The 14970-nt window shown below is 44.8% G+C and overlaps 1 protein-coding gene across 4 annotated transcripts in view; it reads left to right on the forward strand.

Annotated features, from left to right (window-relative positions):
• Positions 1-14970, forward strand: part of SLC7A1 (solute carrier family 7 member 1) — an 86133-nt gene that overhangs the window by 26125 nt on the left and 45038 nt on the right. For 3 of the 4 annotated variants that reach the window (XM_017848473.1, XM_017848474.1, XM_017848476.1), the window contains exon 2: positions 13750-13849. The gene's annotated coding sequence lies outside the window, so the exon portion shown is untranslated. Of the gene's footprint in view, positions 1-12997; positions 13018-13749; positions 13850-14970 lie in introns of those variants that run through there. The other variant, XM_017848475.1, reaches the window with a different exon arrangement.

Consider the following 14970-nt stretch of genomic DNA (forward strand, 5'->3'; position numbering starts at 1 on the left):
TGAGGACAAAAACAAGTCAGATGAGTTGTGCAGCCCACATTTTTGTTTGCTTTAGATAGGAGTCAGTTCTTAAAATGGAATCAAAGTGACTGGACAGAGACCCGTTTTGATGAATTTAAGCTGGTGGCTTCTTGGGTAATCGTCCTTCACTTGCTTAGAAGCCTGGAGACCTGTGTTCAGGTGCATCTGAGTCATTTGGTGTATTAGGACTTGAGTTGCCCTGTGGTAAAATAAAGGGATGGACTTGATCAGGGCTTATCAAGCTGGTGGCCTACAGGGCCAGGTAGTACATATTTTAGGCTTTGCGGCCACACAAGGTCTCAGTTGCATGATCATCATTTCCTTTTTCTTCTTCCTCTTTTTTCTCCCTCCAAAATCGTTCATAATTCATGGTCAATACAAAAATGGGTGAAGCGCCATTGTGTGTCAGCTCCTGGACTAGATCGTCAGTCCCCGGTGTGCTTTGTGCACTTCTGTGTGCAAGGTGATTTTAGGGAATGCACATGCGTTTTTATTTTAATGGTATGTGAGTTCTAATGTGTATTAGGAAAAATAGATGACTAACACCTTAAGAGTTCACTACCCATAGATATAGCTACGCGGGCCCTCCAGGAAACAGTTGACTCTCGCAGGCTGGGTGGTGGATGTGAGTTTTAAGACCTGATTCCAGATAATTTTGGTGGTGCTCCATTTATGAGAGTAATACATTGTGGTTTTTTAAAAAATTGCCTAAATTATTAAAAGATGGATTCCTTTAAGGAGAAATATTATAAAGGACAGTGCCCATACCACACAGAGCAGAACCTCACAGAAGAGGTACAGGGTAGACTGTGGGCTGGAGTGGATTAGATCAGCTCATTCCTCCGTAACACCACACTCTTTGATTATCCCATGTTTTAGATGTAGCCTGTTGGACCATTTCACATCGATGAAAATGCTCTCCGCACTTTGAGAAGTTTTGTGTAAGTTTAGAGGAGAAAACGAGGGCAGAGCTGTTTTTTCGATGGAGGTCGGCAGCCCACCCACCCTGCCCCTCTGTGAAGGGCTGTCCCCTGGCTGGGAGCTCTTTGGAGTCAACCCCTCCTCGAAGTTAGAGCCACTTCACCCTCCAGGGCATGCACAGTCCAGCAACACAGCTAGTGATTTAGGCCCGGGAGAACAAATTAAGTCCATAAAAAAAAGTACAGAGATTCAGAGGCCAAGACTTGCGAGTGCTTGCTTAATTCCCTTTGGTAATTACCGGCTGTCAGTCTCCCTGTCCCTGAGCCTGTGCTGCTCTCACAAGCTCCTGGCCACACCCGAGACTTATTTGTCTCTGTGGGCTTCTTTAGAACTGCTGCACTGTCCGGGTTGCATCTGTGGGAGGGATGCCCGCCTGCAGGGAGTTGTACCCGGCAGCTTGTAAACACCCAGGAGTGTGGCACGAGCTTACCTGTCAGGTGTGCCTTGGCAGAGAAAAAGCTGCGGCCAAGCCCTGTGAGCATTCCGAACATTCAGTGCTGGAAGCACCCCAAAATTTGTCTCTCACTCACTGAGTTGGGCATGTCTTTTCCTATCCTCCCGGATGACTTTTTTGCCCTGGTAGTGAGCCCTGACAGCCTTAGGAAATACTGGCCTGGGCTAAGAGACTGTTGCATTTTGACTGCCTGATGAGCTTTTACTCTTCTGATTACCTCTTTAAGCCACCCTTTCTTCTTGAGATCCTGGACCATAGGCACCCACAGTGAGAGGGGTTCCCTCCCCCCACACCCTATTTTGACCTAAAAGCTTAAAAACCATGTGTATGGCACTATGTAAACCAAAAACTGCTGCAACCTTCCCCATTTTTATTATTCTGTGTCCTGTCAATGTGAAGTATTTAAGCTGTGTATTAAAACAGGAGCTTGTATTTGCAATGTAACAGAACACCAGAAGATGAGGCGGCAGTTGTAGGGAGAGTTTATCAGATAGGAGCTAATTTCACCCTCGTGAAACTCTCAAAGCAGAATGATGGTTACATATAATAAATAGCTTGTGCAAGTAGAGTGGAGAGCCTCTTACCGACGGCAGCTGGAGCCATGATGATTGATTTCTGGGGGAGTGGGGTGGTAGAGTTTTGACCTGACGGAGGATCGAAGTATGTGGGAGGAAGTGCTGCCTTAGCAACTGAACTTGAATAGAAGTTCAAGTTCAAATCTGCCTGTTATGGTTACTGGGAAAACTAGACTGGGGTCCCTTTGGATTGGGCTCCTCTCGGCTTTTTTTTTTTTTCTTTTACAAAAGTAGTTTTATAAATCTAATTTACATAGTATAACGCTCACCCATTGAAAGTATACATTCAGTGGTTTTTAGCACATCCACAGGGTTATGCAGTCATCACCCTAATTTTGGAATATTTTTGTCACCCCTAAAAGGAAACTCGTACCCATTAACAGTCGTTCGGCAGCCGTAGCCGAGCCCTACACAACCACCGAACTCCTTTTCGGCACCCGTAGCCGAGCCCTACACAACCACCGAACTCCTTTTTATCTCCATCCTGGACACGACACGGACTGTGACCCTTTATGCCTGGCTCCTTTCACTCAGCATCGTGTTTTCAGGGTTCATCCGTGTTGCAGCGTGTGTCAGAATGTCATTGCTGTTTATGGCCGAATACTATTCCTTTGTCTGGATGTGCCCCATTTTGTGTATCCATTCAGCAGTCGATGGGCGTTTGGGTTGTGTCTGCTTTTTGGCTATTATGAATAATGCTACTGTGAACATTGGTGTACATTTTTGTGTGGACACTTGCTTTCCTTTATCTTGAGCATTGACCTTAATGGAATTGCTGTATTGTACCTCTGTGCACTTTTTGAGGAATCTTCTTAGTTGTTTTGTTTTTGCATTTTGAATTGTAAGTATTTTTTAATTGTGGGAGAATACACGTAACCAAACTAACCATCTTAGCCGTGTTTAAGTGTGTAGTTCAACCACATTAACTACATTTATGTTATTACACATCCAGCGCTGCTGCCCTCCTTTACTTGGGTTTTGGTGAAACAGTCCACACCATCTCTTAGGCCCCAGAAAGGATAAATAACTTTGGCTTTGACTCAGCAAAGAGGTGGGTTAACAATGATTGAACACACCGCCTTTTGAGAGGTGTGAGAGTCTAGACAGGGTGATGGTTCCTTGGCCCAGAACCTCAGGATCCCTTCTCTGTACAGATGCTGCTGTGTTAGGAAGCTTTGGATAAGAGGAGCAGGGTGGGGATAGCTTGAAGAGGCTGCCCAAGAACTGGGAGCAGGAAAATGGTAAGGTGGGCTACTGTCTGCATCCTAGAGGAGCCCACCAGGCATGTTTGAAGGACACTGTCTTTCCCAGGCCTTTCTCCAGGGCATAAGTAGGTGCACAGAGGCTTTTTTTTTGTAGTGGTCTGAGATCCACCTGTGCCCTGGCAGATGGCAGAAAGGGATCCTGAGTATAAAGGACTGTGGATCGGATTTACTGAGTCACGGGAGAGTGTACAAGTGTGGGCCAAAGTGTGTAAGTGTGTTTAGGGAAGACCTTCATAGACCTAGAAGAGATCCTGGAGAAGGTGGACCTAGATCATCGACAGGAGGCCCCCTCTGCCCCACCTCTTGGGAGGCCAATGCCCTGGCACTCCCTGAACCCTTTGTGTTCCTCCAGGCCCTGTTCTGGGAATGCCTGCTGGGTCTGTTGGCTCTGCCCTGAAGTCTCCCCAGGCCTCCTTTCTCTCTCTGCTGGCCATCTTGAGATTACCCCGCTGCGTTTGTACTGTACTCATGCATCTCCATGAGCAGCTCTCTTCCCTTCTCAGTAACATAGTCACCTCCTCACTGGCAAGGTCTGTATTTTGTACTCTTTCGGATTAAGTCACTGGCAGACAGAAACATCAAATATCCTAATTCAGGATGGATGCCACAGTCTACCCAGGCAGCTCATTAATGAGATAATTCTTTAAAAATATTGACAAACCATTAATTAAGAGCTGATTATTCACACATCAAACAATTCTTCACTTAAACTAGAGGATTTCTTTAAATAGCAGCTCCCCCTGGCTGCGTTTATCTCTTTGTGTAGTTTATTAGCTATTTGGCAGAGAAATTTCAGAATGCCAGCTACAAGCCAGTGCAGTTGAAGAACAGAATGTAATGAAGCGAAAGTATTTCTGGAAGCATGTCATTTATTCAAAGAAATTATCTAAGAATGTATTTATTTTGAAAAGTGCTTAATATATTTATATACATAATCTCTATTTATTTTCTTAAATAATTGTTTGAGCTTAGCAGTCGTTTCTGCATTGAAGAAGGCAGGATATTGAGATTCAGAATAATTTGTCCAGGCTTATTCAGCTAGTCTGTGGTTGAGCTGGGATTGATATCAATGTCTTCTTCAAGACTTGGGCCTCCTCATCCCATTGCCTCTGACTGCATTTGCTAAGTGGGAGGATCGTCCGTGCATCTAATTAAACTTGTAATGTAATTTCATTATGGCTGTTGCCCTAGGGGAGCTATTATAAGTCTGGCATAGAGTTTCAGTAGTATTGAAAATAATGGAGCATCGTGGATTTAGTTAGATGCACACCCTGAGGTTTGAGCTGAGATTCCACTTCACAGAACCTACTTTATGCAGCTGGTTTTTTCACATGTGAAGCAAGTGTAACAGCTGTATAACCTTCAAAGGCTTGGCTTGAGTATTAAATGAGATTACATACTCATTTAAGAAGACGTGCCTGAGGAGAGGGCACTGGTGCATCGCAGGCACTTAGTAGCAATGTTAGCCTTTGTTGTTATTATTGTCAGTGGGCCTGTAACTGACTTCACGGGTGCATTTACTGTTGCCTGAGCCAGAGGTGAGCTGTGCAGGATAGTTGGTGAGAGCATGTCAAATGGAAGGCGGGAAATGACCGAGTGGAAAATCAGTGTATTCTTCCAGACCACCCCTTCCTCCAGCCCTTGTCCTCCCTTCCTCTTTCTCCCCACTATTTTCCTGTGTTAGTCATGGTTTTCCTTTTACTGTCTTGAGAGGACTCCTGCATTCGGTGACTATGTGGTCCTTCCAGCTCTTCCAGCTTAGGACTTGGTGTTTTTAAATTCTCATTGGCCGGCAGAGCATCACTTGTAGAGAAGCTGCCCTCGCCATGGTGAAAACTGCCTCTCATCAGCTAAAGATTGCCTTCCCCCAGGAGCACCAAAACCCTGTCTTTTTCTGGACAGGAGGACTTGTTAATAAATTGGCAGTGGTGCCTTAGTTTCAGAGTTGAGCTACCTTTCCTGAGCATCAGCATCTCATCCATAAAGTGGGGATGGGTATCCCTGCCCGTGCTGGGAGACCCATGAGAGCACAGAGTAGTGCTGGCAGTCCAGTCTCTTCAAGCTGCCTATCTTCTCCATGCTGCCTGCAGGGCGAAGGCATCCCCAGCCATTGTACAGGCTGTCAGATTCACTCTTAGAAACCAGAGCCTGGATTCATTCCAATGGGAAACTTGTCTTGGTCTCCTGCATCTTTTCATCCTTTACTGCTGTTCTTCCCCTGCTTCTTCTTAGCTATTCACTATCTGGTTCAGGTACATCAAGGGTTCTCCCGGGGTGTGATGACAAAGTTTTGTTTTCCTGTGAATATGTTTGTGCCTATTTTGCAAACAATATTTGTAATTTTTAATATTATAATTTAAATAGTGAAACATTAAAAAACCCACTCAAGTAAATTTGTAGAGCACTTTGCCATCCACCGTGGCACACGGTAAGGCGGGCTTTCTCTGCCTTGGTACATCATGGATCATTCTTTGTTGAGGGAACTGCCCTGTGCGTGGTCGGATTTAGCTGTATCCTTAGCCTCTGCCTGCTAGTCGACCACCATCCTTCAATTGTGACAATGTAAAATGTCTCCAGACATTGTCAGATGTCCTCCAGGGAACAGAGTCACCCCCGGTTGAGAGCCACTGCACTGCAGCCCCCAAATCTGTCTTCCCAGTCTCTCTCATTGCCCCTTTTGGAGCCATCATTAGATTTACACCAGTAGGTTAGAATGGCTTTCTCTAGCCTTTTGCAGTGCACAGCTCAGAAGGCGTTTGTAGCCTTTTCTCAAAGTATTTTGCATTTCAAAGGAAGAATGAATCATGCAATTTTGAGCCAAACGGTCTTTTCCTGGGTGCAAAATGAGCTGGAGTAGTTTTAATTATTGAAGGGCTGGAGGTAGGATAAATATCTTGCTGTTTCTTTCTTGACCACATTTCCTTTAGAGTTTGTCATCTCCCATCCCCTAGTAAGTATTGTAGAACCACAAATATTATATAGATTGTGTGGTCTTTCCAACAGCTTTTGCATGTAAATTTTGTTGCTGCCTCAGGGAGTGGACAGGAACTGCTATAGGTTCCAAATAACAGTGGAACCAGGACAGACATTAGAAATTAGGAGAATGCCACAACAATGATAACCGTGTGAGGTAATGCATATGTTAGTTAGCCAGGTTCAGTCATTTCACAGTGTGCAGGTTGAGGATGCCTTATCCAAAATGCTTGGAACCAGAAGCGTTTCAGATTCGGGATTTTTTTTCAGATTGAACTATTTGCATTATATTTACCAGTTGGGCGTTCTTAATCCAAAAAAAAAAAAAAATCTGAAACTAGAAATGCTCTAGTGAGCATTTCCTTTGAGCATCATGTTGGTGCTCAAAGTTTCAGATTTTGGAGCATTTCGGATTTTGGATTTTTGGATTAGAGACACCCAACCTGTGTATACACTTTAAAATATCATGTTGTACATAGTAAATATATACAGTTTTGTCTGTCAGTGTGAAATATAAAATGAAATAATCTTAAAGAAAGTAGGGGAAGAACTATTGACATTCTCACGTGGAGACGAATCCATTCTGTGAGTTAGCCTGGGAACTGTTGAGTAACAGCTGGAACATTCACTGTCGTCAGGTAAAGGACAGGGCGTGATCACTGGGAAACTGGCAGGCTGAGACTGTGCTATGCTGGGATGGAACTACGGAAGTCAGGAACGCAGGGGAACGTGATACTTGACAGTTTTGGTTTGTAGTACCATTCATTTGTGCCCCTTGCCATGACTCTGTATTGCTGCAGTTAACAAGAGATAAATCTAAGATTTGGACTTTCAGGACCAAAGGCTCAAGGACAGAGGGGATGCCCCTGTTTCTGTGGTCCAGAAAACCCTTTGGGAATCGCAGCTCTCAGTGTGTCTGCAGAACAGCTGCTAGGATGGTCACCTGTTGACACAGTCCGGTGGTGCCATGTGTGGGGCCCATCACAGAAGGGGCGGAAGGGCCTCAGACCACGAGAGCCTCAGAGGGCAGTTCTGGATTCTTCGGTGATGCCTGGGGCCTGCCCTTGTGGTTCCAGGGATGCTGACGTCTGTACTGTGCACATTAGGTTTTGATTTCTGTCCTCCATCACTCTCTTTGAACAGTCAAGTTATTTCAGTCTCAGCGCAGTGCTTTTAACAAAAAACTCATGGACATTTCAAGGCAATATTTATGTCAAAGGAAAAATTGAACTAATTGTAGTTTGCCTTTTCAAACTAGAAACCCCCTCTTTTCCAAGACTTTGACACCCCCGACCTATCCCCTTGGCAGCTACCTGGGCCGTTCCACAGGAATCTGGCCATCCCAAAGGGCTCGGCTCTCACCAGAGCTATTGGTTGTAGCTGTTGGTTGACTTCACAGAGGTCTCCCCACTGCCTTGAACTGTGGTCCCTTGTAGCTTCATTCTTGACACCCCCTCAGCGTCACCAATAATGGTGACATCGACCTCCTGCTGGGAAGGAGCACGTGCACGTGTAGTTGGGGCTCATTCTGTTTCTCCTTGTTTCATGCAGTTACTTCAGGAGATGAGAAGTGTGCTGCCTTCATTAGGGTTTGCTCCGTTCTTATTTTTTGAAGAGGCATTCCCATTAATAGAACATTAACTCCACAAAGATGGGGATTTTGGTCTACTTAGTTCATTGCTGCATCCCCAGTTTCTGGAACTGTACCTGGCACTCAGTACATAACTGTTGAGTGAAGAATAGAATAAGAACAGGCGAAGCTGCTATGTAAGTTGCCAAAAAGTTGGGCATTATGTTTAATAAATTTAAAGTTTTTTTTTAGTGGTTCTTATCACTGGACTTAGTGGAAAGACCTGACTCCTTTTGATTTATGAATCGTTCAGTGGGATATGTTTTCTGATATTTTGGGGTTATTTTATACACGGATTTTCTCTTGGCCTGCCAGGTGTCCACTATAAATATACAGCCATGAGCCCTGTAATGATGTTTTGGTTTATTATAGACCTCATCTATGATAGTAGTTCCATAAGATTATAATAGATCGGAGAAATTCCTGTTGCTTATTGATGTCTTATCCTTTGTGACATTGTCCTGCTACGTGTTACTCACGTGTTTTGGGTGGTGCTGGGGTTAACAGACGTACTGCATTGCCAGCCATCTAAAAGTATAGCACATGCAATTAGGTACAGTAGATAATACTTGATAATAAATGACTGTGTTACCGGGTTATGTATTTACTCTATTATAGTTTTTATCGTTATTTTAGAGTGTAGTCCTACTTACAAGAAAAGTTAACTGTAAAGTCGCCTCAGGCAGTTATTTCAGGAAGTATTTCAGAAGAAGGCATTGTTATCACAGGAGATCACAGCTCCCTGTGTGTTCCTGCCCCTGAAGACCTTCCAGTGGGACAAGACGCAGAGGTGGAAGACGGTGACATTGATCATCCTGGCTCTGTGTAGGCCCAGGCTAATGTGTATGTCTTTATCTTGGTTTTTAACAAAACAGTTGAAAAAGTAAAAAAAAAATTCAAAATAGAAAAGGCTTATAGAATAAGGACATAAAATATTTTTGTATTTTGTATAATGTTTGTGTTTTAAGCTGTGTTATTACGAAAAAGTAAAAGAGTTACAGAAAAGTTCATGAAGTAAAAACGTTGCAGTAAGCTAAACTTAATTTATGACTGAAGAAGGAAAAATATTTTTTACACATTTAGTGTAGCTTCAGTGTACAGTGTTCCTGAAGTCTCCAGCAGTGTGCAGTCATGTCCCAGGCCTTCACATTCACTCCTCTGTCACTCACATTCGCTCCCCCCCACTCACATTCACTCCCCCCACTCACGTTCACTCCCGTCACTCACGTTCACTCCCCACTCATTCACGTTCACTCCCCCCGACTCGCGTTCACTCCCCCCCACTCGCGTTCACTCCCCCCCACTCGCGTTCACTCCCCCCCACTCGCGTTCACTCCGCCCACCTCGCGTTCACTCCCCCCCACTTGCGTTCACTCCCACTCGCGTTCACTCCCCATGTTCACTCCCCCCTCACTCACGTCACTCACATTCACTCCCCCCTCATTCACGCTCACTCCCCCTCACTCATGTTCTCGCCCCCACTCACGTTCACTCCCCCCACTTGCGTTCACTCCCCGCACTTGTGTTCACCCCCGCACTCGCGTTCACTCCCCCCACTCACGTTCGCTCCCCCCCACTTGCGTTCACTCCCACTCGCATTCACTCCCCCTCACGTTCACTCCCCCCACTCACATTCACTCTCCCCTCATTCACGCTCACTCCCCCTCACGTTCTGTCCCCCCACTCAATTCATCCCCATCGCGTTACTCCCCCCACTCGCGGTTCACGCCCCCCATTCGCGTTCACCCCCCTACTCGCGTTCACTTCCCCCCACTTGCGTGCACTCCCCCCCACTCGCATTCACTCCCCCTCACGTTCACTCCCCGACTCCATTCACTACCCCCTCACTCCACATTCATCACATTCACTCCCCCTCACGTTCTCCCCCCTCACTCACGTTCACTACCCCACTCGGGTTCACTCCCCCACTCGCGTTCACTCCCCCTCACTCATTGACACTGAGGGCAACTTCCAGTCCTGCAGCCTTTGTTCATGGTAAGTGCCCTATAAGGAGGTACCAATTTTTATCTTTTGTATCTTATTCTCGCTGTACCTTTTCTATGTTTTCATTCACAGATACTTACCATTGTGTGACTGTTGCCTACAGTATTCAGTACAGTAACATGCTGTACAGGTTTGTAGCCTAGAAGCCAAGGCCATCCCATGCAGCCTAGGTATGCAATAGGCTATGCCACCTAGGTTTCTGTCAGTACACTCTAAGTACACTCCAGGATGTTCACACAAGGATGAAATCGCCTAAAGACGCATTTCTCAGAGCACATTCCTGTCATTAAGTCATGACACATGACTGTATTACAATATAGCCACATGGTGTCACAATCACACTTTTACAGTCCGCATGTACTCCTGGAAGCCCATCAAGGGTAGTGTTGGAATGCTGCTTGCTATATTTATGAAACAAATGGAATTGAGCTCTTTACGTCTGAGGCGTAGCATTGCGTTACTCTGCTTTTAACAAAGGAATTTTCAAATCTCAAAAATTACAATAAATTGGTTGGAACATTTTTGGATTAAAGAGAAGTGGTGCTAATGAATTTATTTGCTATGCATTCCAGTCCCATTAATCCTGATGAGTTCATCCTGGCTTAACATATGGCATGCCTTTCTTTAGACTTTTAAGTTTAGCATTAACTGCTTTTATACCACGACAGGAGACTGCGACTAGAGCAAGCGTCACTGCGGCAGGCTGCTGAATTCATGCCCAAGCAGGACAGCAGCATTCCTCCTGTTGAGTGTATATTAAACTTGGCTGTGTTCATTTCACAGGGCAACCCTTCAAGCAGTGGTTCTCAAACTGTTGGGTCTGAAACCTCTCTGACACCCTTAAAGAGTATTGAGGACTCCAAGAAGCTTTGCTTATGTGGGTTGTGTCTATCAACACTTATGAATTGGAAATAAAATGTAGTCTGGGTGCAGTGGCATACCCCTATAATCCCAGCACTTTGGGAGACTGAGGCAGGTGGATTGCTTGAGCTGAGAAATTTTGAGACCAACCTGGGCGATGTGGTGAAACCCCGTTTCTACAAAAAATACAAAAAATTAGCCAGGTGTGGTGGTGTGCACCTGTAATCCCAGCTACTTGGGAGGCTGACGTGGGAGAATCACTTGAGTCCAGGGAGGTCGAGGCAGCAATGAGCCAAGATTGTGCCACTGCATTCTGTCACCTGGGTGACAGAGTGAGACCCTGTCTTAAAAACAAAACAAAACAAAAAAAAGGAAATTAAAATTTAGAACGACTTGAAATAAATGTTTTAATCTACCTAAAATAACAAGGATTAACCTGTTTTGTGTTACTGTAAGTAACATTTTTATGAAAAGTAACTATTTGCCAGAACAAAAAAAATTCAGTGAGAAGAGTGGTATTGTTTTACATATTTACAACCCTCTTTAATGTTTAGCTTATGGTAGCTGGATTCATATATGTGCTTCTGCATTCAGTCAGTTTGGACGTGTTGTTTTAGTTGAAGTATATAAGGAAAATATGGCTTCACAGGGATGTACCTAGAAAAGGAGAAACACTTTAGTGGCCTTTTCAGGTAATTGTAGATATTCTTTCTTGATACTACATTAAAACTCCACAGGCAATAGTGGGTTCCATTGTGGAATCTGAAGCCATCTCAGTAAGCTCTTTGCTCTAAAATGATGGGTCTATCTTGCACTTCGAATCAGTCTACACATTGATGATTCTGTTTTACTGAATTACTGTTTTACTGAATCATGTAGGTCTTCCAAATGCTGGCACATTTCATCATATATTTTTAAAATATCACATTTGTTGACATCACCCCCAGTGTCATGGGAAAATTCAACTTTTAGGGAGCTGTCCACATCTTGATGACGAATACAAGTTTTCTGAAATTCCCATTTTTTTCTTGAACGCTCTCAAATTTTATCACTCGCAGCAAATGTTGTCAGTTGTTTCCCTTCTAGATTCTGCCCCTTTTTTTCCAGAGTTAACTTTTTAAACTACAAATCCCAATCATGGCCCCTTGGTACCCACCCTGCAGTGGGGCACCAGTATGCTGTGTCCCTAGTGGGCTGTGAGCCTGACTTTATCAACCTTCATTGTTCTTGGTGCTCTCATGGTACATGGTAGAGCATCAAGAAAGAGCAGTAACTGACAATTAGGGACACTTGATTATGGACTGTGTCTTTTTTCTTTTTTTTATTATACTTTATGTTCTAGGGTACATGTGCACAACGTGCAGGTTTGTTACATACGTATACATGTGCCATGTTGGTGTGCTGCACCCATCAACTCGTCATTTACATTAGGTATATCTCCTAATGCCATCCCTCCCCTCTCCCCTGACCTCACGACAGGCCCCGGTGTGTGATGTTCCCCACCCTGTGTCCATGTGTTCTCATTGTTCAATTCCCACCTATGAGTGAGAACATACGGTGTTTGGTTTCCTGTCCTTGCGATAGTTTGCTCAGAATGATGGTTTCCAGCTTCATCTATGTCCCTACAAAGGACATGAACTCATCCTTTTTTATGGCTGCATACTATTCCGTGGTGTATATGTACCACATTTTTTTAATCCTGTGGACTGTGTTTTAAATACTATTGAATTAATGTTCAGTTCCACTGGTGTGATCATGGCATTACAGTTTGGTAACACAACGTAATTCTTAGCAATTACTTACTGACATATTTAGAGGTAGTTGTCATGATGGCTATAGCTTGCTTATCACAATGGTCATAAGGAAAGCATATATTTGTCTAAAGAGGGATAAAGCAAATATGGCAAAATGTTAAACATTGGGAAGTGTAGATAAAGAGTAAGCATTCAACTTCTGTAGGTTTGACATTTTAAACATAGAAAGTGAAAAGCAATGAAATATCAATGTAGGATGAAATATCAATGTATGAAAGATGACGCAGGTGGGAATAGAGTAAGATTCCAATTGTGGGCAGTCTGGTTTGCTGCCGTCTAAGTTATAAAACTCTAGCTGTTGATGAGCATGTTTATGTGCATTTTTTGTGTAATGATAATCTTGTCTGGGTTCACATTAGGTGCAAATCATGTTTCAGACAGCTTAATTAAACCTCTTCAGCTCCCGGGCGAGTGCAAGATTCTGTGCAGAGTGTAAATGGTAAGATTTAGAAAACAAAGGACTTTATATGCCATGCATCTACGAGGTTCTTCCTAGCGTGTCCTCAGGCTGCGTTCACATCAGGTACTCCCAGTCACTGGCCAGCACGATTCCATTCCAAGGCAACAAGGTCCTGCATCCCATATTTAGGATAACCTTCTGCCCATGCTGAGACTCTTGGTGTTATGGGCAGGCGTGTGCTCCGTGCTGCCGTGGCAGCTGTTAATAGTACCCATAGAACTCCATCACCAAATGCTCGATTGTACGAATCGGAGTCCAGGTGTTTTCAGAAGACACCGGCTAATGTTTTCTGCCCCTGCTGACCTTGCTGGTCAATACCAGTGTCAGGAGCGGACTCGCTCCCCTTTTTGGCCCCTAACCGGGGCCTCAGAGCTTTTGCATGCCTACGACTGTGCCCTAGATTTGTGGAAATTGCCAGTGTGATGTTTTATATCTTCGTCTTTGAAATATGAGAGTCGATTTCAGAGGCACAGCAGTGGAATCTCTGGTGTGGAGGGCATCTAGTCTGGCTTCCCGTCTTCTCCCTGAATTCCCCTGATGACGCCCCATGGTGGTCCCCTTTGCCGTCAACCCTGTCTTCAGTTGCTGTGAAGGTGGCATGTGTTTCCCACTGCAGGGCTGAGCTGAATCCGTTTTCACTGTACCAGCCACAGACTTGGAGATTCTGGGGTCGAAACTGAACATATCTGATGGCTCCTCTTTGCCTTTCAGGATTCGGAAACCTTCCTTGTATCCCTCCTGACACTTCTTTGCTGCACGATCGAGGCTGTCCCCTGGTAAGAAGGTGTTGAGGCTTCACGTCCTATTCCAGGTACAGTCTATCTGTCAGCATGACAGCAGCATGCTAGAATATGTTATTCTGTTTTGTGCTAGAATATGTTCTTCATTTAGACTGCTAGTTGTCTGTTGACTTTTTAAGTTAACTGTCAACTAAAACCCCCAGTTGTCTTCTTTTTTAGATTCCCGACTGCTGTAATTTTTCAGACTCATGTGGCTAGCTGTCCAGACCCATTGACCCAGCAGAAAACAAGCTTGTCTTTTCACTTCAGTGTGTTCCTTAAATTCCTGCATTTCCTTCAAACAGAACTCTTGATATCCTGTGGCTGGCCAGGCCTTCCGTCCCTGAGGCCTGGTCACCAGGGCAGGCTCTGGGGAAGGATCAGCCTGGAGCTGTCCCACGTCATTCCTGGTGCGGACATTGGGCGCTATGTCTCGTGCTCTGTGTGCCACCCAGCTCCTGGGCACTGGCGTGCAGCACAGCGGCTGTGCTGTGTCCTGCTGTGTTTCTCTCTGTGACTCCTGGAGCCTTTGCAATTCTCAAGGTCAAGGGCTGCTTCCAGTTCTCTTCCTACCCCAGAACTTTTCATCTTGCTCCCCTTCTTCTGACTCGTCTCCTTACTTCTCTCCCTTGTACTTAGGAATTCTGCTGTAACTTGTTCTTGGTTCAGGGGCTGTAACCGTCTGCTCTAGGGCAGTGGTGTTTCAGGCTGTTCCTTGCAGCTTAAGAGTTAATTCCAAGTGGGCATAGGAGCCAAGTGGGGCAGGGGGGCACTCAAGGCTTTCCAGTGAGGCTCTGTGTCCCCTATCTTTCTTTAAATACGAGTAGCTTCATTTTTGTCTGATTTTTCTATTTGGGTTTGGCGTAGGATGTAGTTTGGGTGCCAAGACCAAGCTCGGTTGGAGACCCTAACCCAGCAGCGCTAGAGGAATTAAAGAAACACACACGGAAATACAGAGCGTGGAGCGGGAAATCAGGGCTGACAGCCTTCAGAGCTGAGAGCCCCAAACAGAGATTTACCCACATATTTATTGACAGCAAGCCAGTGATAAGCATTGTTTTTTAAGATTATAGATTAACTAAAAGCATTCCTTACGGGAAATAGAGGGATGGGTCTGGCTAGTTATCTGCAGCAGGAGCGTGTCCTTAAGGCA

Source organism: Rhinopithecus bieti, unplaced genomic scaffold (assembly GCF_001698545.2).
Source record: "Rhinopithecus bieti isolate Rb0 unplaced genomic scaffold, ASM169854v2 scaffold_28547, whole genome shotgun sequence".
Taxonomy (NCBI): Eukaryota; Metazoa; Chordata; class Mammalia; order Primates; family Cercopithecidae; genus Rhinopithecus; species Rhinopithecus bieti.